This window comes from Hibiscus syriacus, unplaced genomic scaffold, assembly GCF_006381635.1.
Source record: "Hibiscus syriacus cultivar Baekdansim isolate YM2019G1 unplaced genomic scaffold, ASM638163v2 tig00111392_pilon, whole genome shotgun sequence".
Classification (NCBI taxonomy): Eukaryota; Viridiplantae; Streptophyta; class Magnoliopsida; order Malvales; family Malvaceae; genus Hibiscus; species Hibiscus syriacus.
The window spans coordinates 3,313,610-3,340,742 of NW_024063078.1; the positions used below are offsets into that span (position 1 = coordinate 3,313,610).

The 27,133-nt window shown below is 36.5% G+C and overlaps 3 pseudogenes; 1 reads left to right on the forward strand and 2 right to left on the reverse strand.

Moving 5' to 3' along the window:
* Positions 1-3,801: 3,801 nt before the first annotated feature.
* Positions 3,802-8,443, reverse strand: LOC120160630 (annotated as a pseudogene).
* A 2,418-nt stretch (positions 8,444-10,861) lies between these two features.
* Positions 10,862-12,222, forward strand: LOC120160663 (annotated as a pseudogene).
* Positions 12,223-13,065: 843 nt separating this feature from the next.
* Positions 13,066-15,110, reverse strand: LOC120160762 (annotated as a pseudogene).
* Positions 15,111-27,133: the final 12,023 nt, after the last annotated feature.

Below are 27,133 nucleotides of genomic sequence, written 5' to 3' on the forward strand. Positions count from 1 at the left end.
ATAATTTCTTATAAGTTCGTATAAGATCACTTTTGTATTATTTTAGTATTCATCTTGGATAAAAAATCTTCGATGTTGTGATATTTTATGAATCTATAAAAAAAATACAAGAAAAATATTTTATACTTGATTGTTTCAGTAACATCTACCCATTGATTTTAAAATATTTTATACGTCGATGACCTTGCAGCAAATAGTATCCTCGTACTTTAATTCTACAGTGACAGAAAATTTATCACGTTATCAATTATTAAATTAATTTGACATGTTATAAATCTATAAGCAACAACGATGACTGTGAAGAGGCAAACAACAAAAGCAAATGACAGTGCAACAATCAAGCAAAAAATGATTTTCTTTAAATATTTATGGAGTATAAAAGCATCGAAAAGAATTTGTCTAAGAACACCACCAAAATAATGAATAGTTGATCTTACAACTTGTTAGAAACGAGAAAATAAATTTTTTTTAAAAAAAATTTGACTCACAATCAAAAGTTGAATGATTAAAATATAAATTTATCCCCAAAAAATTACATCTGTTGCACACTTATAAAGTAACTAAATTGTTATCTTGATAAATAGAATGATCCAAATATAATTTTTAAAAATACAACAATCTAATTTTAAATGTACTCATAATACCATGACATATTGGATAATTTGTCCGATAAACAAAGATTCGTCTTTCATTTTTCTTCGGCCGGGTAAAATATTTTGACACGGATGTGACGTCGGCGATGACGCGCCTCCTTAAGAAATAAGAAACACTTGTTGAATGAATATCCATGGAAACTGAAAAGTGTAATTTTGACCCAAAAGAATGAAAGGACATTTGGGTTTGAGCTGTCGGCTGGTCAACGTGACTTCCACGCATCTTTGTTCTAATTAAGATCCTACAATAATCTTCTCACATTCTTATTAAAATTCTAACATACAAGTTATTAATATAAGGTTAAAAATTAGTAAAAATTAATTGTAATAAATTTCTTTAACAAAGAGTCTAAATTTTTAAGTTAGATAAAATAAATTTTTAAATAAAAATATAATTAAAAATATCATACACTTTATAAAATTTCTGATTGTAATCGAAAATATTACGTTCTTAATAATATTTTTTATTGTAAGTCCTAGATTCCTAAAATATAACTTTTTAATTGTAACAAAAAAAGTTTTAAATTTATATAAATTTTTAGATTGAATATAATAACATTTTAAATTCAAAACCATCTTAAATTACCCGTCTAATTACGTTACGTGTTCCAAGTTTAAAAGGCTTACGTGTGAGCATATTGCCTTCATCTGCATTTTTTTCGTCTATTTATATTTATAAATAAATTCATTTAATTAAATTAAATTGAAATTTTATAATTTATATAAAAAGAGGAATTTTAAAATGTACTTTTTCACTTTTATTAATTTAATATCCGTAATAGAAGTTAACAAAAATTACGAAATGTATTTAAATTCCTTCTCCCTCCATCACCCACGGTTTAGATATAATCACCCGCTGTTTATTTTTCTAGTTCTAATTTAATTATGGGCTTCTAGAAATATTTTGAAATCCTACTTCTATCACCACGGTTAGATATAATCAGGGATAGACTTAAAGGGGGCATATGGGACAGTTGTCTCTTTATAATTTTCAAATTTTTTATAATTTTTAGATGTTTTTTTTGTATTTTTATTGAAAATATATTTCGTCCTCACCAAATTTTATAAGTTTACCCCTATTTAAAATTTTATAATTTCGTCCACCCTAACATAAAATCTTGTATTTGTCTCTGGATATAATAACTCGAGGTTTAATTTTTGTGTTCTCATTTAATTATGGGTTAACTTATTTATTTTATTTTCTTTTAGGGTATTTTTTATCAAATAAATCTATTAACGTAGGCAGAGTAATAATCGCGTCACTTTAAATTTCATAAATTTAAATAAATTTTATTAATAATTTATTTTCATTTTTTAAAATTTTATGAGTTTATATCTTAACATAAAATTATATGATTGTTTTTAAACTCCCTATTAATATAATAATTCTTTTAATTTATGCCTATGTTTGTATCTATGTAAAGGATATTGGCCATCCATTTTGTATTCCAAAAATATTATTTAATTACTTAAAATACTAAAAGGAAAAGGTATTGACCATCCATTCATGAAGTGCTTGGCGGGGGTTTAAAGCAATGATTTGAAACGTGAACCGTCAAATTTGAATTGTTTAAATAAGTGAGGGACAATGATTCAATGAATTACGGTTGCAATTTGGAGCATAAGATCCTTGCAATTTGTAAAAGTCGCATTCAGTGCAACAGATTGGTTAATCTTTTCCAATGGCTAATAGCTTTCCAAATTGGTTTAGGGTACCCTACATTATTGCCCTTGTATAGAAGGATTAGATATGATTAGATACGATTAATTATTCCCAAAACCATTTAAGGAGAACAATCCAAAGAACAGCCTTTCTAGGTACAGGGAAAGGGAGAGGAAGAATTCCATGTCACGGTCACGATTCAAGGATTTGGGATATAACAATATTACATATTTATGAGATAAATTTTGTATGTGAATCCATCAATCGATTTTAATAATTAAAGAAAATATTATTTTATTTAGAGGCTCTGAGTTCGAGCAACTATGTTAATAAATCGGGTATGCTTTATCAATGGCTAAGAAAAATGCATATAAACATGCAAGACAATATATTATATTAAAATAAAATTTACGATACAAAAATTCTTTAAAATTTCATCAATTTTTGTATTGCGGTTTAATCAAAGATACAATATATTTTTTAGTAGAATATACAAAATATTTGGATGAACGACCATATTGGTCACTTTTATGTTAATTGTGTTTAATTTTGATCACCAAAGTTTTAAATAAAAAGATATTATGATTATTTACGTTAACAGTTTGTTATAATTTGATCATTGAACTGTTAATTTTTGTCACTTTGATGACTTGACAAATTAAAAAATTGATTGATTTTAATTTGACTTTAAACTTTGAACAAAATATCAATCCAACTATAAACTTATGTTTCATTCATTTTCAACCTTCTTCAAAATCCTAAATCTATAAACAATAATGAACGATCAAAAATGTTATATTCGTTTAATTATATATAATTCTACTCAAACCAATTACTGTGTAATTTTTATTCGTACGCTTAAAGGTGTTTAATTCAAATAATATAAGATTTCAAATTTTGACATAGCATCATCATATTTGATTCGTCAAGGTTATCTTGAGAATGGAACCTTACATTCCTAATAACAGTACCAAAATTTCAAAATAAAGGTTTAATCTCGATACCAATCCTTGGGTAATGTATGATTTCCAAGGTAACCTTCAATCGTTAATAGTTTTACCCCTTTTATAGTTTTGGTTAATTTTATCACTTCAGTTTTTGGGTACGTTGAGTGGAAACCTCCTTCAGTCGGAGGTCTATATTTTCCGATGGGCTCGTCAATATGTTTACATCGTTTTCTTGTTCGCTCGCCATGTTTACTAGTCGATTAGTGTACTTATTTCCTTCACATCAAATGTGTCTTATTTCGGTATCTAACCTTCCTTTCAGATCATTTCGCAATCCTTCAGTAGTATGGTTCCCGAATGTTCCTCATTCAGTGCTTCTACCACCCATTTCGCGTCCATCTCAACGATGAGATTTCTTACGCCCTAGGTCTTTGCTAGTACGAGTCCTTGTCTGACTCCCCATAGTTCCACGAGTGCACTGTTTGTTTTTCCAATTATCATCATGAATCCTCCAATCCACTCACCACTGTTTGTAGGCTTTACCAGTTAGCAAGCACAAAGTCAAGAAAATATGATAATTCTCATTACAAGAGGACACATCTTGTGTTACAAGAGACGAGCAAGTCCATGACTAAGAAAATTAAGAACAACCAACTCCATTTTAGAGGCTCTGCTAACCAAAGATCTTCAAATCCAAATCCTATTTCAGATACAAACAATTACTACAACAAAAACCACAGGATACTAACCTTGTTTCTATACACTGACAAATGGCAACGACTTTCGTGCTATGCTTGCATCATTATTTACAGAAGGTCTGAACTTTAACTGAAATCATGTTAGTTGACATTAGTATCAGCATCCCCATTACAAAAGAGTCTAGGTTCTTGCTTCGATGAGTTCCTTACTTCTTTTGTTCTGTTCCGTGTCATTTTCCGCCTCTGATTTGCCTGCCTTGTCATCATTGCTGTTGTTGGTGTTGTTTTCATCATCACCATCCACATCATTTAGTTTATTATCGGCATTAGCCTTTTCCCATTTTCTGATGGCAGAGGCTTTTTGCTATCACTAGCATCCTCATCCTTTTCGTCTTTCAATGACGCAAGCTCCTTACCACCAGTTTCTTCTTCGAGGTTATCAGAAGAGTCCTGAAAAGCTAACTCAGGCTTTTCCCCTTCAGCAATAGTTTTGGCAGGAACAGCTTCAACTGGAATTGTTCCACCATCAAGCTTTGCATCCATGACAGGAGTAGTGGACATGGAAACTTTCATGTCCATGTCTGGGCTAATGGCATCAGATATCAAAGAGAGTATATCCGGTCTTGCCTCAATATCAATCCAGCGGTCCCCATCCCAATCTCTGGAAATTCTTAGATCCGTTTTGTGTATGTTCACAAATAAATTCTCACCTAAAACCATAAGAATAATTATCTGATGTTGCATGCATCAATTGGATCACAATAACCAAGAAGGAAATGCAATATATACAAAATACAATTCAAATTAAGCATACCAGGAAAGTAAACTTGCACACTAACATCACCAATGCTGTTAACCCCAGTTATAACCCCTCCCACCAGCCATCGCTCCACCATGCATCAACAGCAACCCCAGCCTCCAAAGCAAGTTCTTTTGAGAGCTAGGAGGAACAGGTCGTACTGTTTGACGGTCTGAGTACCTCGTGCCAAGTTTGTCAGGCATAGCAAGCTTGCAAATTGGGATCCATTCCTACGAACACATTAATGAGGAAAGAAAATCAGATTTATTAAACTTGAACCCAATGTAAACCCTAGCATAACTAAACTAGAGGTTCGATTCAGTTTTGCAGATATGCAAAGGGATAAATAAAACAGGTCAAACCATGAACTGGAATCACCAATGTTTGTGATGAACATCCTATGGAAATTTGCTTTTATATAAAATATTATCTATGGAGATTAACTGATGGGAAGATAAACCAATACAAGGTTTTAAAATGCCTAAAGCATACCTCAAGATTACCATATCCATCTTCATCCTGCACATCATCATATTGGACCTTCATCTGTTATTTAATACTTGAAATACTGTACATCTGAACCAGCAGCCTCGGATTCCACTATCTTGGCACAGCAACTCTATCTTTTCATCAACCTTGAAAAGTGACCCATGCCGATATAGACTCCCAGCATGCTTGAGGGAGAGCAATTTCTTTCCAGACAAAGCATATTTTATTTTCTTGCATGAAGTGTCATAAGTCACTAAGTGATTACTAGAAGTCCTGTTTCCTGAATGTTCTGTTACAAACCTCTCACTACTTCTATTGGTTCTGGACCTCTTATTTCCCAACTTTACATTTACACCAGCGCTTTGTTCATCTTCTTCTTCATTTAGTCCATGGCTCGTGGACTCAGGTTCTGAGGACAAACTGGAACATAAACATGATAGAATCGGTTGATCAAAATAGCCACACAATTTACTCAAATCAATGGCTTCACTTTATTATTTCTGAACTGCCTAGAGCATACATGAGCTCTAGCTAATAAAGCATCAGGGAAAACAGCTGCACATTTCTCATAGTGTTCACGAGTTAAGACACTTGCAAGACCATCAACACACTCTGCACTAATGACTTGTGAATAAGTAGTGATGAAGACTTCTTTTGGATGAGGATTCCTTACAGGAATGACACCCTTAACTTCCTTAGTATGGTGAAACCACCTCACTTTGACCTTCTTCTGCCCACGCTTGTCCTCATACATGTCTTCCAGGTAAGCAAGATAGTGATTCTCTCCTTTAGCCATGACAAAGATAAAAGATTGAACCTGAGCATCAGATTGAAAGGAAAAAAGTTAGCAGATATAACAGTCAATGAAAATACAGACGGCAAGGTCACAACCAAAGCATTATGCCTGGTCTCAAAGAGAAATGAATCAATGATATTGCTAAACCCATCAAGGCCCAAAAGTTCCAGCCTCCTTGTACCAGAATAAGGATGACCTGGCATGATATTACTAATTACATAATTATGGCCATATGAAGCACTTCATGAACTGTAGCAATTATTTTCTATTGCACCGAAAATTTTCTCATTCTACCAATTAAATTTATGAAAATCATTAGGCATTGGCATGCGATTAGAGTTATTTTTTCTTTGTATGTTGATACTTACTGCTATTGTGGTTCCACTGCGGCAAATGCTGGGAAATGTTTGAGATGTTTACCACATGTCCATGCAGAGCCTGACCATACAATATCTGAACTTTGTCCAATCAAATTTCTTGAAAAATGGCCCTGTAGTACAGGAGACGGTATCAGAGAAAATCAAAGAAAGAACACGGAACAAAACTAATATAAAATCAAGAGGATATACCAAATCATTCTGTGCGAGGGCCTTCTGAGCACTAATATCAATCATTGCACAATCAAGAGATCGCAAAGCCAGCAGTGCATCATGTTTTGGAGACTCTGTCATTGAAGATATAAAACTGTAATTTTCAGAGATATTCAAGGAGACTTGGATTCTAAAGATAAATGACTTGGTCTGGTTTATTGCTTCAACCATAAACAATAGGAACTACTAGACCGTTCAAAAATTAAGTGACTCATACAGATTATAGTTTTAGTAAAAAATGGAAGAACGATGATCATGTTAAAAAGCATGTGATGGCAGTAATAGCAATCATACAAGAACAGAAATCCATTATTAAACGTCTAATATTCAGGACAAGCTTATTCATTACACTTTTTTTTATGTCTGAAAAACAAAGTTTAGTTTTGTTCTGAATCCAAAACTACTTTAACAAGTTCTTATTAATAAGTACATTGTGAGTTATGCATTCTATTGTGATTTACCATCTTTTGATGCCAAGAAAATAACAGAAACCAAAGCCCAAAAAGGGTTCAAATACATACTAGATCGATCTCCCTCGAGATGCTGCTTTGAGAGCATAGACGTAAGCCAGTCCACAACCTCTCTTCTTGACCTCCATTTGAAACCAGCATGAATTGAATGGTCAGCACCATAGACCTCCACAAACTCCTCAGCAACAATATAAAACATGTGCCTGACACTCCTCTCAGTACCGATAACAGCACGGATGGATTCCCCACTGGAACCCTTCAAGAAATAGTGAACCACACGATTACCGCGCTCCTGCGAAACAAATTCTTCCTTCCACTCGACGAAACAATGGCCATTTCCAGACATGTTGACATAAAGCACCAAGAGGAGATTTACAAACACAGAATCTGCTTGACTACCTATTCACATAACTAAAGATGCCACATAATTTTTTTTGGTGGGGGGGGGGGGGGAAGGGTTCTAACAAAGGTGGATTAGCTGCCAATAAAACAACCACCATATAATCATACAGAAAATAGCTTGAATATGGCAACAAGCTTCTACTTTAAAAACGATCCCTCAAAATATCCAGAAAACAGAAGAGTAGGGCTAGATATCTCACAAAAAGCAGACTAAGATTCACAGAAACTAAATGCTTGAGTATCTAATAATCTTAAGATCAGAAACTACAACTACACAGCAATAGATTCACAGAAATATCCAGCTGACTTGGCCACCTTCAAAATAAACAACAGAGAAGGTTTTTTGTATTCAATTAAAGCTGCAAGCCAGCAACTAACATACACTAACCCACCCCCCCAAAGATGCCACCATGAATCCCCAGATGATTTTTTCAAAGAATTGTACCAAACGAGAGAGGGGAATTGGGAATAACTGGCCAGAACCCAGAAAGAGCCAAGCCTTGAAGATCTGTAAGTAGATCAGAGATGAACTCGAGAAAACTAAAGCCCGGGCTTGAAAGAACTAAAAGGGACCAACATATGGCTTTGACTGACTGAACTAATAGAATCATCAAGGAAAAAAGGGAAATGGACACTTTCCTTTGCACCTAAACATGCAGTATTCAGCATCAAAACAAGGATCCTTTCGGGAAAAATCAATTCTTTTTCTCTCAAAGGTTCAAGAGAGAGGTGAAAGCTGAAGACTTTGTCTTTGCCTTGATGTGAGAAGCACGAGAGAGTGGAGAGGAAGGGAGATAAGAAAAGATGATGGAGAAAGCGGTGAAAAAAGAGAGGCAACAAAGGACATTTTGATGGGTAGTTTGGAAGCAGCAGAGGTTTAGCATGCAGCAGATGCTGATAGATGAAAAACCAGAAAATAGGAGAAGAAAAGCTAAAATAATTAAAAATTAAATGAAAGAAACAATGTTTGTTTGGCTTCGTAAATCGGGGCTGAGTCCATCACTCTTTTGATAGGCCTTTTAGGTCCATGGGCTCTCAGAATAACATGGTTTTGCTGCCATTACTACACTTCGGACAAGGTGGGGGTTTCCAATTCGCTTTGTTTCTCTGTTACGTTTTCCAATTCTCAAATGCTTCAGCTTCATTTCATAGTTTCGATCAACCGGTATAATTTGACTTAACAGATTTAAAAATCTCTTATAGAATACAAAGATTATATTTACAACTTTCATAAATTGAAAAGATTAATAACATAATATCTGATATTATAACTAATGTCTTTAGAGGGTGTTGAATAGTTGAAGCAAATGTTTTTCATAGTATCGGATATTATAACTAACAACTTGAATCTTCTGGTCAAACCTCCTATCTTTTGGATTGATAAGTGACCATTCTGTTTATGATAAATTCAAGTTTTTACGACTGTCAATTTAGAAATTAGAGTTCTTTCAGAGAAAGTTTTATATGTCATGCTAGCATTTTTTTAACAAAATCGACAGTAGTGAGAGCGGATTAAAAATGTAGCGATTATAATATAAGTTTTAAAGTTTAGTGACCAAAATGAAAATAATATAAAGTTCAGTGACTACCAATGTAGTTTACACTTTTGTTAAATTAATTTGTTGGTTTTGTTCAACAAAATGAATGCTAACATGTAGTGTTGGATGGGGAAAATGTAGGTCCCCAGTTTGCTGATGATGATTATCACGTGAAAAGTCATCCCATGAGACCATTACTTTGTCAATGAAAAACTCCAAAGGGAAAAATCATTGTTTTGAAAATCGAACCTGATCGATCGGTTCAATCAAAAATTGTTGTAATCTGATTAATCTAGATTAGTTGAACCATTATTAGTGAATCGGTCAGAACCGTTAAACCGTTCAACCGGACCGGTTGAAAACCGAAAAAAAAGGGAAAACTGGAAAAAAAAACCCGCCAATTTTGTTTTTCTTTTAAAAAAATTAAACCAAACGACGTCGTTTGTTAAGGAGCCAAGTCGAATTCAAGTATTGCTGAGCTCGACTCGAACTTGAAAAATTTAAAAGTAAGCTCAACTCGATTCAAACTCACGAGCTAAAAATTATGAAGTTTAACTCGAACTCGAAATATAATATTGAAACTTGAACTCGAAAAGGCTTGAACTCAAAAAAAATTAGAAGCTCGATTGAAGCCTAAAATTCGAGCTTGATTGAAGTGAAAGAATAATTCACTCAATGCTTACAAAGACTTTATGATTTGAATGTCAATTACATTATTATTATAGAAGTTAGTTGGGATGATCTTCTATGTTTTTTAGCCATGTGAGATTGTTTTTAAAAAAATTAAACCAAACATTATCATCTTGTTATGATTTTTTAGCCTCAAATTTATTTTTATGTTATATAATTAATTTATTATTTAATATGTTTGACCTTAAATATTATGTTGTAGTTAATTTGAATCATTTTATTTCACTTAATTTTATGGTTTTTAACTTATATATGTTATGACTTGCTTTGAATATGAATTGATATAAAAAATTATTTTTTATTAATATTTTTTGTATTTTTATTTAAATTTTTAAATAATTATGATGTCGTCCGGTTCTTCTGATCGATCGAACCGATTCGACCGATTAACCATGAACCAATAGTATGGTCGGTTCACTAATCGATCCGGTTCTGAAAACTTGTGAGCCTAACCACTAATGGAATCATTTGCAGCATTTTTCAATTCCGTACATTACCTAAACCACTGATGTCTCGCTTTCACTTTGCTTCTTTGTTTAGACACAAACTCGTTCATCTTTAAAACAGAATGCTAACAAAACAAAAACAAAAAAAAATCATGGAAAAAACAAGTTAGGTCTTCTTTTGGGGGCATTTGATCTCTGTTATCTGCCCAAAAGCTCCATACTTTGTTTACTTTTTGCCACTCAACGTATACGGTCATGTGGTTGGAGTTACTTGCAGCAAATGTGTTGCTTTTCCCACTCTACATGCCTTAATTCATTCACTCGGCTTCGTCTCCCTTTAACGAGTGTTTACTGTTTATTAGCCATTTTTCTTTAATTTGCTTTTTCCATGATGAATCAGAGTATACATAAGGAGAAAAGAATCAAAATCAAAATAAATATTAGTAATAAAATATGGAAAATTAAAAGAAAAAATGAAGTGTCCTTTTCTCTTAAAAAAATAAATTCGGTATTGTATTTATTACACCTGTACGGCTGTACCAAAGGTTCAAACTTTCCTGGAGAAAACCAAAAGACAGAACTATATGAGCTGAATCAGCTGATCATTGCCATGGTATTGATTAAACCAAAGTGGTGGGTCTGTTTCATTCGTGTTTTCAGCTGCATATTGAGGGTTAACAATGGCGGGAATATCAATATTACTAGATCTATACAAGAAAAAACGAGCTTTTACTCTCCACAAAGTTTTCACTCTTCTGGGTTCTTCTCAGCCTCTGCTGCGCCGCATCGGCCGCTGCTACCGTCGCTGCTGGAACCCTTTGCCTCCAGGTTTCTTTTTGGGTATGTTTTCATCCGTGTTTGTGTTTGCTTTGTTATTGCTTCGTTAATGGTATTTATGGCTTTTCATGGTATTTAGACAATTATACTTTGTTTATATCATTGCTCATGCCATCATGTGTATGTGTGTGCAATGGCTGAACTTTATTTTTTTATTTTCAGTGAGTAGTGCTGATTGTATTGGATTGTGTAATGGATGTTCTTGGAAATTAGCCAATTGGGTTTGTGTTAGAACCATTTTGATAGTTTCGAATTTCGGATTAGGCATGTTAGAACGGTTTCAATGGTTTCGAATTTTGGATTAGGTATATGTTAGAACGATTTCGATGGTTTTGGATTTCGGGTTAGGCATATCTTAGAACGGTTTCAATGGTTTCGAATTTCGGCTTCGATTACTACATCAGTTTTGATAGTTTATGATTAATCTCTAATGATTGTGATGTAGATATCCCAAGGTTTCTTATTGTGATGCTGCTGCTGCCTTGCCCGAAGATCACATTTCGATAACACAGAGACGATCCGAAATTTCTCGAAGAATTCTCTCGAATACACTGGAAAGGAGTACAAGATTGAGCTGAAGCCCCTTTTTTCTGATTTCGAGTTGAAGCCACCTGCTATGACAACCTTGAGGTCATTTTGTTGTTCTATTTGCCTTTGTTGGAGCCTTCCTTGAACACGGAAGAGGAAGATTTGCTGCAAGACTCTCCAGAAGAGCGCCGTGTAGATTTAGTTGTTCCCTTCAAAAAATCAGTGAAGCAAATCATTCGTGAGGTGAGTCACCACTTGCCATTTACCAGTTTCACAATCGTTCTTCGGTATGTCTCACTCACTCTGTCCTCATTGTTCAGACAATCATAAATCTGATGACATATATGTTCAATTTCTGTGTTGTTCATTCGATCTTTTAGTTCAAATCATAAATCTGTATGGCATGGATATGCCCATATTTGTAGCACATTGCTTTGCGATTGAGACAATCCGTTGCTATTCACTAACAGCTTTAACTTTATTATGGTTTATGGCTTCTCAGACTACCATTGTAACACAGACGGCTCTCGAAAGACTTGCCGTCGTTTGCGTCTCACAACACATGGCGTGGAAACTCCTTAAGGTACTTTCTGTTCTCACAGGGGACTTGCCTGAGAATGTAAAAAGGAATCAGATGCTGTTATTAGTATTATCATTTTAAGCTACTGATGAGTTTAATTGACATATGCAGATGTTCCAAAATCAGCTGTCCGGAAATCGCAAGGGGAATGCCTACCACGGTGTACTTCTTCAGAGTTAGTAGAACAACTTTCAGAGGTCGAAACTATTACCAATATGTCTTATGTGCTAATGTGCTATCGCAAATAGTCGCTTTAGCTTCGTTTCATCCTTGCCTTTTTGCCTATGTTTATTCAGGCCACCTGCTCGGAGTTGCTGCAGCATGGATTGTCCAAACCGGTATTGAAATCTACAATTGCTTTTCTCGGATAACAAACTCCGAAGAGAGTGATGGGATTAACATAACAGTGCAAGCTAAACTTCTTGGAAAAGAAGATTTCTGGTGTTACCATCAGTTGTGGAGCATCGTTGATCTTTGCTTCCATAGGAGCCGGGATTGGCGCTACTCTTATTCGCCCATCAATTGGTCAGTGAATTGGTAAGTTCTAACCTATACGCATCAATTTACACATGTACCGTTCAACATTTTTTTTTTTTTTGAAAATTATACCGTACAGCAAATTTGTGTACAATGGGATCATTTTAAGCTCTGCAAGTTTTTTTCTACGGGCTGTGCTGCCGGAGACTAGGCCGGACCGATTATAGTATCATTTTGCCTTGAGAGAGCTTTTCATGTTTATCTCTAGAGCACTATGTATATTATTCAACTAGTTCAAAATTCACATTTGTAGAGAATTAATGAGATTTTACCATTAAGAACACTCTGTTGTAGTTTTAGGGTTTGATTTTGGCATTATGACCCTGAAACATCGTTTGTGCTGAAAACTTTATATGTATTTGTGGGATTCCAATCATTCGATCTACTTTCGACATTCCCAAAAGTTTTGAAATTCCTTCAAGTGTCCCAGATCATTACGACAGCGATCACCCCGACACCTAACAAGACGGACAAAAACTTGTGGGTGGTGTTGATAGAGACCGCCTTCAGGGGCATGTAACCTTTAGATAGCAGATGATTAATCGACACATAGATGAAAATCCGCAGGCTAACCCCATTGATATGGCAAAGATCCAGTCGGCCACAGCACCCTGAGTCGTGGCATCTATTACTATCCAATGGCTACCCCTACAGGACTCGAAATGGCGAATGCAAAGGCATAAGCTACGCACGACAACAACGGACGGTCTGGGATCATTCGGAGTAGTGCTATCCCCATTGCGATCGCTGCAAATATCTTGTGCAAGGAGATTGTCCACAAGGCTTTCCAAGCATCAGCTTTGGTTTCTGCAACTCCAATTGCTATGCCCTCGAAAACTGAATGGAAGCACAATGCTATGATCAACAGAACGCTATCTCCAAAAGAACTCACGTTTGTGAGAGACGGAGACTGTGCACAAGCTGTATCAGTGTCATTATCAACCTACGGAAAGCATCAACCAATGTCAAAAATATCGACCTAAATCGATTCTCAGAAAATTCAATAGTTTTTTCAGGCCATTATAGCTTACTGGTGGATCGCCATGACCATGAGGATGAGTTTTGCTCTGCTCAGCCCCTGCAATTCATTTCAGACAATAAAAGCATGAGGTAAGAAAATGAAACCATGATTGATTGTCCCTATTTTAGGACTCTTGGTGTTGTACTTTCAATGTTTTTACAAACAAGTGAAGAAGAACAATCTGTTATTGTGAAAAAATATGCATAGTTTGTAAGCAAAAACATATATAGTGCACTAGTTTCCGAGTCCTAAAGTATTACCAAGCAAATTTCAAGCAGAAGCAACTTCTCTTATCCCCGGACTTCCAAAGCATCTCAATCAAAGATAGTATTTGATCGAGTTGAGTTGAAAAAAAGTATCATTTTATCATTTAAATTTTATTTAATAATCTTACAAGTTATATTTATGAAATTCAAGTTTAGTCAAATGTATGTGTTCAAGACCAACAACTAGTTGATCTAGTGGGATGAGCCAATAGATCTCTTAGCAAGGTAAGAGTTTTTTTAAAATTTGAAAATTTTACTTTAATTTTTTAGTTATTCAAATGTTAATAATTTAAAAAACAAATTTTAATTTTAATTAATCCAAATGACTCACAAAGTAAGAAATTTTCAAATTTTAGAATCAAATTAACTTTCAGTTACTCCTAACGTATTCTTTTGTCACTAAAGCAATTTCCCTAATCATATCAAGAACTGTGAACTTGATCGACTTAAAAGCAACACAAATCTTCTGTCACCACTTGTCTCACCTAAACAGATATGTTAAAATAAAATTCTGAGTTACGTGGACCTGATTAGACCTTGGTTTCCTCATCTCTTTTTTGTTCCCCATGAAGCTGCCTGGATCTATTACTCAATTTCTTCAACACACAAAAGTTAAACAAGTGTTGTTTCTTACCTCGAAGCTCTAGATCCCCATTGTTACATGAACTCTGCTCTTTCCGATACACATAAGAAACCACGCAGTCAGCAAGCATAGTCAACAAGTATCCACCACAAGCCAAATGAACGCAAAAGGGTATTCTTTACTAGTCAAATCTCCAAACGTCTCGTTAGCATCGCTCAAGAAATGCATCATCGCAGTCCCAGAAAAACCCCACCTGCAAACTGCGTTCCCAGAAGCAAAAATCCCTGGTTCCACTTTAGAAAATAGGGCGACACCCCACCGATGAAGGTCCCTGTAAACACCAGGATCAAGCACCATATCTTTACCAGAATCAGGGATTTTGAACGCAGGTTATGAGGAGCCTCGTTGCTTTCACCTGCCTTGTCGTCGTCGTCATCATTACCGCCATGGCAGGTTGCTGAGAGGAAAAGGGAGAGCGAGAGGAAGAAGAAGAAGAAGAGAAAACGTGGGAGTTTCATTGGAAGAGACTGTGTTTGAGTCAAGCTTTTTACATGATATATAGAAAACTAGAGATGCTTGTCGTTGTCTGTACTGCAAGATGAAACGGGAAGTAGCAGGAAATATGGGGGAAAATTAGTACACCAAAAATGTACAAAATTAAAGGAGTTTCCATGTTCGTTCTAATTATCTTCTCCAGCTATATCCGTGAGATATTTTCTATACGAATATTTTAAGAAAGTAACATTTAGTCCTTAAATTTAATGATTTTTTTAAGAGAAAATCGCCTCAGTAACAAAAAATGCCTTATAATATACGATTTTAACCAACTTTTTTTGGATTTGCCAAAATGACCAACAAAATCGCAACGCGAAATAAAAATCGCAACGCGATCCCCAGAATCGCAAATCAGTTTCCAAAATCGCAACGCGATTCTTGAAAATCGCAATGCGATAGTACAAATTCGCATTGCGATTTTCCAAAATCGCAACGCGAATATGAAAATCGCAACGCGAACACATAAATCGCAACGCGTATCCGTAAATCGCAACGTGTATCCGTAAATCGCAACGCGTATGGGTAAATCGCAATGCGTATCCGTATATCGCAACGCGTATCCGTAAATCGCAACGATAATCCGTAAATCGCAACGAGAATCTGTAAATCGCAACGATAATCCGTAAATCGCAACGAGAATCTGTAAATCACAACACTGAAATTTTGGGTATATAACACTGAAATCATAAACTAAATCCCTAAATCGCAACTCATTCCATCTCCATCTATCACTCTCTCCGGCGACATCCGTTCCTATATCCAACGACATCCTTCCCAATCCGGCAACAGGTTTTAGTTTCGCAGCTCGTCTGTTTAGTAAATTAATTTACAACCATGAAATCATCTAATGTTGATCATGTTTGGATAGATTGTGTTTTGGAGGGTCATGGGATAATGTTCATGGTGTTTTACAATATATGCCTTTACCCATGAATCTTCAACTAAAATTGTCTTTACAAAAGTTAACTTATGAAACTCTAATGCTACGTGTTTTCAAATAAATTGAATTTAGAGCCCTAAGTGGATTTAGGCTATCGTATCAGAGAAATGGTAAAGTTTATTTGTTAACCGACAATGAAGATGTTGAACGATTCATTGCTTACATTAGTGTTTCACAAGATGATGTTACATTGTATGTTGTTGAACCTAGAAGTATATTGTTGGGTCAGTAGCGGGTAGTAATCAACTAAGTTTTTCTCAAACCCACAACCTTTCTCTAATCCAAATCCCAATCAACTTTCAGCACCAAATTCCGGTTTCGTATGACCAGTTAGACGATGATGAGCCAACAGAAAAAATTGTGAGTACTAGTCAGTATTCGAAATTTGGGTCAATATCCGGACTTTGATATTGGTCAATACACGGATTTTGATGATGTTCAGAAGAAGAAACAGACCATGCGTGTAATGATATTAATATTGGTCAATACCCGAATTTTGATGATGAAAGCCGTTGCCGAAGAATGTATTGTTGATGATAATGAGGAGGAAGTTACGACTGTGAATGAACATGTTGAACATCTATTCTGTAATTCATATAATCCTGAAGAAGAAAAAGAAGAAGAAAAAGTCCCGAAGAAAAGAAATGCCACGGGCGTATAACTGGAATATGCCAGAATTACTTCAGATACCGGAAGAAGAGTTGATAAAGAAAGCAGTTGATTGTTACACAAAAGTTATTCGTATCAAGAAAGATGATTGTTTTGATACAAAGGAAGACTTGAAGATAGCTTTGTATACGAAATGTGTGGAAGATGGCTATCAACTAAAAGTTAACAAATCAAGCAAAGATCGTTTCGAAACAAGGTGTATGATTGACAAAAACTGTACGTGGCGTATGATTGCAAAGAGAATAAAAGATTGCAAAATGTTTCAAGTTAGGACTTTTATTGATAAACATACATGTTCAAGAACCCAAGTTTTTCCTCACCATAGACAGGCAAACAAAAAGGTGTTGGGTGGTTTTCTGGCTGAGTTAATGTTTTTGAATGGCAGGGTATATCGGGGACATGAAATTATGACTGACATGAATGCTCGGTCAAGATTAGTATATCATATTCTCAAGCTTGGAGAGCCAAATGTTATGCCTTGGAATTGTTGAGGGGGTCGCCAGAAGCATCGTTTGCCCAACTGCCGGCTTATTGTCACAATTTAAAGCTGAAAAATCCTGGGTCGGTAACTCATATCAAAACAGATAGAGATGGACGCTTTGAGTTGCTGTTTATCGCCATTGGTGCTACGGTTAGTAAATCAATATAATTTGTTGACTCATTTTGTTAGTTACATGCATTTCACATTTAAATGATTATATTTCTTGTGTATATTATTTTGTAGATTCGTTCGTTTATTACTTGCATGCGCCCAGTTATTATAGTTGACGGAGCACATTTGAAAGGTCGATACCTGGAGTAAACTTATTAGCAGTAGCCATGGATGCTAACAATGGGATATTGCCAATAGCTTACGGGGTTGGCAAATCTGAAACCTCTGATTCATTGGACATGGTTTGGGGCATCTTAGGGATTGCATAGGTCCTATTAGCAATCGACAATCATATCCGATAGGGCAAACTCAATTGACAACGCTGTTAGAAGGTGTTTTCCAGATGCTTTTCATGGACTTTGTGGTGTTCATTTGTATAGAAATCTAAAATCAAGGTCTGCTGGTATAAAAAAGCACAAATGGACATACTGGAAGGCTGTAAAAGCTTATCGGGAAGTGGATTTCAATAAGCATATAAATTGTTTAAGACGTGTTTTGCCTCAGTGTGCTCAAGTAGAAGATGTCGGGTTTGAAAGATGGTCAAGAGTACATCAACTTGGAGCAAGATATGGTTTCATGACGTCTAATAGTGCAGAATCAATCAACGCTCTAAGTCGTCATTCCCGGAAATTACCCATTACTATTTTAATGGAGTTTTTTCGAGCCTCTATCAAGTGGTACTACAAGAAAAGAAACCATGCAGGTATTATTTCTTTGAATTCGTAACTTATCATATTTATATATTTTACTAAGTATTGTTTATTTAAATTTACAGGAACATTGGAACATCGTGTTACACCAGGACTGAAAAAAAGATAACGAAACGTGTTGTGAAGTCAACGTCATGGAGAGTTGAATCATGTTCAACACTTTGTTTCAAGTACGGATAATACTTAAATGGGCTAGTCGATCTAAATGCAAAGACGTGTAGTTGTATGAAATGGCAAACATTGGTTATCCGTGTGGCCATGTTATAAAAGTTGCTCTTCATTTAAACCAAGATGATTCAAGCGCATACGCTATGGATTGCTACACTACAGAAGTTTATCGACAGACTTATGCCGAGATTGTCTATCCTATTCCACATCCTTCTGAGTGGGACATACCAGATGACTTACAAACAGTTTTGCCACCAGCCATGGACAGAAGGCTACCTGGCCGACCAAAAGTCACGATCGTATACCGTCTAAGGGTGAAGAGAAGAAGATCGACATGTAGTCGGTGCAAGGAAAGTGGTCATACAAGGTTGACATGTGGATCACCAGTGCCATCAAAATCATCTTTTCCTCTACCAAAATATGGATCCTCATCAAAATCCAAAGCTCATATGGTGTCAAGCAAAAGGCAATCATCTTTAAAATCCCAATCACAATTGGCTTCACCTTTTGGGACTGTTAACTTAGGTGATTTTTAAATGCAAACGTTGTATTATGTGGATTTTATGTGTGAACTTTTAACATTTTCAGTTGAATTAATGACTCAGGCCAACCATTTTGACTTAACCAACTCTGTTATTCAGTTGTTATCACTATTAGGCATGCATTGACTATCGCAACACGGAAATTACAATCGCAACGAGAGAATCGCAATGCGAAATGAAAATCCCAACATGAAAATCGCAATGCAGAAATGAAAATCGCAACGAGAGAATCGCAATGCGAAATGAAAATCGCAATGCGAAATGACAATCGCAACGATAGAATCGCAATGCGAAATGAAAATCGCAATGCGAAATGAAAATCGCAACGACACTTGTCACGCCCCCAGAACTTCGACACCTCACACCGTCGGAATATCAGAGTCAAGGTCTGACGAGTCGTGCGGCCTTAGACGCTCCTCGGTCTTCTCGTCGACTAAGTAAGCCTTACCCAAGCTAAGTGAGTGTGCAAACTCACAAAGGTTGGAACCAAGCCCTCAAGGCTTCGGATTGCGGAAGCTTTAGAATGCCGACAAGGTCGGACTATCGTGTGGAAGTGCTAACACGAAGGTGGCTACTCCTGGCCACCAAGCTAGGCAACAAGAACAAAGAAACTAAGAACTCGGAAAGAATAGAGCAAATGCCTCAGAGCTTTATTACTCTCTCACAAAGAGAAGAATGGAATTGGGTGCTTACAAATGAGGAGGAGAGCTCTCTATTTATAGGGGAGCTCCCTCTCAATCGATGGCTAAGATCATTTTACATTAAGGGCTAGGATTGATTCCCACCTAACCCAATCCCTTAAATCAAGGAAATCCCACCTAACATTATCCTTCTAGAATCCTCCAAGGAACGGGCCAGATCTGATGGTTCTGGGCAAGCCCAATAGTCTGTATAATTCTCTTACAGATATCTGCTCCCATGTCTCGGTTCGAATCCACGAGCCTCGACAACACTGCCCCCATCTCCCTCGTCGCTCCTCTCGGACGCCTCGGAATAGATCCTTCACGGACTTGTTAAGCATTCTCCAAGAATTGGCTAAGTCTGGTGGTCACGGTAAGTCCGATTCTCAGTATTGAACCTCTTGGTCGGACGCTTACACCAATGTCTCCCGGAAATTACCCATTACTATGTTAATGGAGTTTTTTCGAGCCTCTATTCAACAGTGGTACTACAAGAAAAGAAACCATGCAGGTATTATTTCTTTGAATTCGTAACTTATCATATTTATATATTTTACTAAGTATTGTTTATTTAAATTTACAGGAACATTGGAACATCGTGTTACACCATGGACTGAAAAAAAGATAACGAAACGTGTTGTGAAGTCAACGTCATGGAGAGTTGAACCATGTTCAAACACTTTGTTTCAAGTACTGGATAATAACTTAAATGGGCTAGTCGATCTAAATGCAAAGACGTGTAGTTGTATGAAATGGCAAACATCTGGTTATCCGTGTGGCAATGTTATAAAAGTTGCTCTTCATTTAAACCAAGATGATTCAAGCGCATACGCTATGGATTGCTACACTACAGAAGTTTATCGACAGACTTATGCCGAGATTGTCTACCCTATTCCACATCCTTCTGAGTGGGACATACCAGATGACTTACAAACAGTTTTGCCACCAGCCATGGACAGAAGGCTACCTGGCCGACCAAAAAGTCACGATCGTATACCGTCTAAGGGTGAAGAGAAGAAGAGATCGACATGTAGTCGGTGCAAGGAAAGTGGTCATACAAGGTTGACATGTGGATCACCAGTGCCATCAAAATCATCTTTTCCTCTACCAAAATATGGATCCTCATCAAAATCCAAAGCTCATATGGTGTCAAGCAAAAGGCAATCATCTTTAAAATCCCAATCACAATTGGCTTCACCTTTTGGGACTGTTAACTTAGGTGATTTTTAAATGCAAACGTTGTATTATGTGGATTTTATGTGTGAACTTTTAACATTTTCAGTTGAATTAATGACTCAGGCCAACCATTTTGACTTAACCAACTCTTGTTATTCAGTTGTTATCACTATTAGGCATGCATTTGACTAACGCAACACGGAAATTACAATCGCAACGAGAGAATCGCAATGCGAAATGAAAATCCCAACATGAAAATCGCAATGCGGAAATGAAAATCGCAACGAGAGAATCGCAATGCGAAATGAAAATCGCAATGCGAAATGACAATCGCAACGATAGAATCGCAATGCGAAATGAAAATCGCAATGCGAAATGAAAATCGCAACGAGAGAATCGCAATGCGAAATTAAAATCGCGTTGCGATTCTCTCGTTGCGATTTTCATTCCGCATTGCGATTTTCATTTCGCATTGCGATTCTCTCGTTGCGATTTTCATTTCGCATTGCGATTTTCATTTCGCATTGCGATAGTCATTTTTGCCTTCAACATAATGCAGATTGAAATCAACAAAATCAACCATTACATTTCATCAATTAACAAGCACAAATAAGAATTATGTTCGCATCAATTACACAAATCAACTTTTACAAATCATCTTTTACAAATCAATTAAACAATCAAAAAATAAGCAATAATTCTTATTTCCGATCATCTACTATTGAATCAACTTTTACAAATCAATTAAACAATCAAAAAACAATCAATTAAACTATTGAATCAACTTTTGCAGCCATACATCATTTTCACGCAGTTCACTTCTGAGATTAACCTGCAGAAACCAAACATTTGCTCAAACAACACTTTCTACACATCTAAAACCTACAAACAGCAAATTATTGAATTCTAGGTACTTAACCAAACATTTTCAAACCAAAAGTATATAAACTTACCAATTGTTTATGGACATTTTTATAACGCGGATGCAGGTAGGCAGCGTCGTATATATCGATTTAGCCATATAATGCCGAAACCACAAGCCTACTGCAGCTCTATCTCTATCGGTGGAGGTAGATACTTGATGCTTCCCGTCGTCAAACGCTCCAACGCCAAGCATACGAGAGGACCACAATCTCCTCTGGCTCCGCTTGTTTGTTGTGGCGCGGTCTCGTCTCTAATAACTGTAATATTGAGCTTCTTTGGCTTCTTGTTTCCAGAACGAGTCCAATAATTGATCGCATCCAAGAATTTAGCCAAATGAGAGCTCCATCCCTTAATAACATCTCTTAAATCAGCCAATGATATGTAATTTATCATGCTGTCATACACTATTGTCTTAAGGGATGGGAGCTGAAGCTCGACGAGAATCCAATGTTTACGTTCCAAAACAGGGATAAACACTGCAATCATAAGTAATAATTCATTCATTTGCGCACTTATTTCATAAAACCTTTAAACTCAATCTAAAATAAATACTAACCTTATCGACCTCCACCATGCAGGATAAAGTTTAGCTTGTCCATTGCCCAAATCAAATGATTCATCTCGTGCATTCTTCAAGTGAACGGCGTTAAAAGACGTCGGCATAATTGTATATCGTATATTTTTATTTTCTTAAGTTTTCTTATTATTAGAAGACGTGTCACCCACGCATCGATATGCTGTTTTACAAAAAAAGACATATATTAGTGACTTACATAAATTTAAAAAAAAATTAATCAAATTGAAATATAAGAAAAATATAAGACTTACCCCCCCCCATCGAAATAGCCATTGTCTTCGACCCCTAATAATACGCCCCACCAAGACCGATCAAGCAACAAATAGATATCATCGGTGAGCTTGCATATGTCAGTGAAACACCCCTGGCTCGCTCATGTAGATAAAAATCAACAGCGGTCTTAACCCAAAGGGTGTTATCCAGAATTGTGTCCGGTAGTTGTTCCCTCTCCTCTTCAGATACCGGTATGGTACTGGCCGGTAACTCATACGAGAGCCAACTTGAATCCATCATGTCCGGTACGTCAGAGGGTTTCTCAAGAAGCCTACATATGACGCCATGTGAATCGGCTCTTGAATGGTGGGAGGGACCTCTTCAATGATGACAGTGGCCTCTTGAACAGTGGGAGGGGACTCTCGAGGAATGATAGGGGGGCCTCTTCAACGATAGGAGTGGACTCTTGAGGGATGACAGGCGAGTCGGGCTTCTTCTTGCGGTGTCTTCGCACTATTGGGGTGTACGGAGACTTAATAGCACGTGCACGCTGTCTGATGCGTGAACTCCGTCGTGCAAGCATAACCCGACGTAAAGCATCCACTCTATCGGGCCGCTAAATAATTAAATACAAAAATCAGTAAATAAACAGACATGATATTTAAACAGTGAAAACAAAGACAAATATGTTTCAAACTTGCATTGTATTCACCCAAGTCATTTTTCTATCATAGTTCACAAAATGCATCAGATAACAAAGAAAAATATGTTTCAAACTAATACCCTGAAGTTAGTATTTGTCTTTATTTTGTCTATTGGTTGAAGTAATGCAATCAATTCAAGTTTCAATTTGCAGAAGAAGAAATAGTTTACTTTCGCAACACGAAACTTAAAATCGCAACGCGAAATGATAATCGCAACGAGAAACCAAAATCGCAACGCGAAACCAAAATCGCAACGCGAAATGAAAATCGTAACGACAGAAGCGAAATGAAAATCGCAATGCGATTTTGGTTTCGCGTTGCGATCTTGTCGTTGCGATTTTGGTTTCGCGTTGCGATTCTGTCATTGCGATTTTGGTTTCTCGTTGCGATTTTGGTTTCGCGTTGCGATTTTAAGTTTCGTGTTGCGAAATTAAACTATTTCTTCTTCTGCAAATTGAAACTTGAATGGATTGCATTACTTCAACCAAAAGACAAAACAAAGACAAATACTATTTCACAGTGTTAAAGAATACACAGTTTAGCAGAATTGGCAGCAACCGAACAAATTTACTTTCAACCAAAAGACAAAACAAAGACAAATACCATTTCACAGTGTTAAAGAATACACAGTTTAGCAGAATTGGCAGCAACCGAACAAATTTACTTTCAACCAAAAGACAAAACAAAGACAAATACTATTTCACAGTGTTAAAGAATACACAGTTTAGCAGAATTGGCAGCAACCGAACAAATTTACTAAGCAATCTAAGTGAAATGGCTAATCTAAGTGAAATTACGAGTAAATTTATCATTAAGTTAAATATGGAAAATCTTAAACTTACCTCGTTGCGTAGAGTATGAACCTCATTCTGCAACGATACTATCATCTTACGTAGAGCGGCAACCTCACCACGTAAAGTTGACACCTCCACACGCCATGCACCATCGTTATCGCGTAGAGTACCGATCTCCTCACGCAAGGCATTGACCTCATCACGTAACTCCCTTGACTCATCCCGTGGAGGTGGAGGTGGAGAACAGGGAGATAGGAGTCGTGGCATCTTTGCCGGTCGCCTATCATGAGGTGATGGTGGAGAAGAGGCACGATGATGTGACGGGATAGGTGATGGCTCTCGTTCTAGAGGTGTATAGTCGGGTCGATCGGGTGATGGCTCTAGGTGAGGTGATGGCTCTCGAATTGGAGGAAGTGGATGCTGCTCATCATCCGTGCCATCAAAAAAACTCTGACTAGCTTGCCACCAATCAGTGGCAAGCTCTTCCTCCGTGGGTGTCAGTCTTTGTAATGGAATGTTGGCCTCCTAAAATATAAAACTCAAACAAAGTTAAACGTCTACTATTAATAACTTGTTTATATATATATGAAAGTATTGTGTTAACTTACATTATTTATTGTCGCATATGGTATTAAGTCTTCCCAATCCAACAGAGTTTTCCTCTTCCAGGAAATAGCCCTGGGAATATCATTTGACGTTTTTATTGCATATGTACGCATGCTGGGGAAAGCCTCGAATATCCAAATCTACAAACAATATAATAACAAAATTAGTAATTGTTAAATAATTAATTATAATTTTAGAAACATTATATAGAAATTCTTACCTTAAAGGCCCAAACAAAGCCTGACAAAGTGTATTCGACCCATCGCCACGCAAACTTTTGCGGTCATCAAAGGCAGTAGACAACTTAGTCCAGGTAGCTTTCCATATATACGAACCCCACGGAAACAGATTCCATGCATTCAGGTCCTCTACCAATATTATTAGCTCCCGAGGAATAGGTTGTCTGGCCTCTCTGCCTAAAAAGCCGGCATACACAAGTAGTAGAAGGCATACTCGGACAACATCGACGTCATCCATCCGAGTGAAACCAGCTTTCTTATTAAACAATTTCTTCAGGTCGTCGACGTGTAGGTTCGGTTTCTCCATTGACTCATCCGGAAAAACCCGGGATAACCATGATGGGCGGGCGATATGACGAGTGTACCGGCCTACATCATCGTGTCCGAATCGTAGACCAGTGATTAAGCAGAACTCCTTCCGCCCAAAACAAGTATACGCTGGTGGAAAATGAAACCATATCTCTTCCTCACCACGTTATATACTGTCGGGTAGATTTGATGTCATGGTCTGAAGCCACAAATGGGTCAAATTAGCATCTCCACCCGGATGTTGTACTCTCAGCCATGGCTCGAAGCAGGTTTCCTCAAACAATTGTCTTTGAGCAGGTGAAAGCTTCGAAGCAATTGTAGTGGCTAGGCTAACTTTATTCCTTAATGTCAATGAAGCCGAAAAAATTTCTACAAAAACAATAAACATACCAAGTTAGATATACCAAAAACTACACTGTGAAGATATACCAAAAACAATAAACATAAAAAGTAGTAGTTTATTATTGAAACTAAAATTTGCAACACTGTTTTGTCTTTTGGTTGAAATGAAAATCGCAACGAGAGAATGACTGTCGCAACGAGAGAAATGAAAATCGCAACGAGAGAATCGCAACGCGAAATGAAAATCGCAACGAGAGAATCGCAACGCGAAATGAAAATCGCAATGCGATTTTGGTTTCGCGTTGCGATTCTCTCGTTGCGATTTTCATTTCGCGTTGCGATTCTCTCGTTGCGATTTTCATTTCTCTCGTTGCGACAGTCATTCTCTCGTTGCGATTTTCATTTATCTCGTTGCGACTCTTCTGCAAATTGAAACTTGAATGGATTGCATTACTTCAACCAAAACACAGAACAAAGACAAAGACAAATACTAACTTGAAAATCGCAACGAGAGAATAGCAACGCGAAATGAAAATCGCAACGACAGAATCGTAACGCGAAATGAAATCTAAGTGAAATGGTTAATCTATTATTGAAATGACCAGTAAACTTATCATCAGTTTCAATATGAAAAACCTACAATAATGCAAACATTTCAAAATAAAAATAATTAAAAAACTAACACTCGGAGGTTGATTTTCCATTTCTGAATATTGTGAGGGATTTCTGACCGTGAATGGTTGTGAGGGATTTCGCCGGAGATGGGGACGGAAATCTTCGGAGATGGGGACGGATTTCTTCGCCGTAGAGAGTGAGAGATGGAGATGAGACTGAGTTGTGATTTTAGGTTTTAGGTTATGAGTTGCGATTACGGGATTTTGTCTTAATATTCGTTTTTGTAATTTGAAAATAAAATACGCGTAGCGATTATAATGGCGCTTTATATATCGCGTTGCGATTTACGGATACGCGTTGCGATTTTATGTATTATCGTTGCGATTTACGGATACGCGTTGCGATATACGGATACGCATTGCGATTTACCCATACGCGTTGTGATTTACGGATACACGTTGTGATTTACGGATACGCGTTGCGATTTATGTGTTCGCGTTGCGATTTTCATATTCGCGTTGCGATTTTGGAAAATCGCAATGCGAATTTGTACTATCGCATTGCGATTTTCAAGAATCGCGTTGCGATTTTGGAAACTGATTTGCGATTCTGGGGATCGCGTTGCGATTTTTATTTCGCGTTGCGATTTTGTTGGTCATTTTGGCAAATCCAAAAAAAGTTGGTTAAAATCGTATATTATAAGGCATTTTTGGTCACTGAGGCGATTTTCTCTTTTTTTAATTTAATTTTTATTCATATTTTTTATTTTGTTTTTTTGGTCTTTTTGATGTCATGGCACTGTAAAATTGTATCGCATGATACAATTTCAGAATATCGTGTTAACTTAAAGGATTGAGTTGAAAAAATTAGTAAATTTAGGGGTGTAATGTTTATAATTTATAGTTAGGCTTTAAACTTTAACTTTTTACTTTTCCCCCTCATGACACAGTGTTGCTTAAAAAACGGAAACGTATTATTACAAAATAAAGGCATGAAAGGTACAATAAGACGATGATATCTCTTTTAAATTTAGTAACCTTTGACAAATGGAGAGTTTAAAAGGAGTAATGAATAACGCCAATTAAACAAAACAACGTTCTTGGGATCAAATTCTTATAATTGAAATTAATTTTTTTAACAAAATTTTGAGGACTTACACGATAATCAACAATAGATAAATAAGGT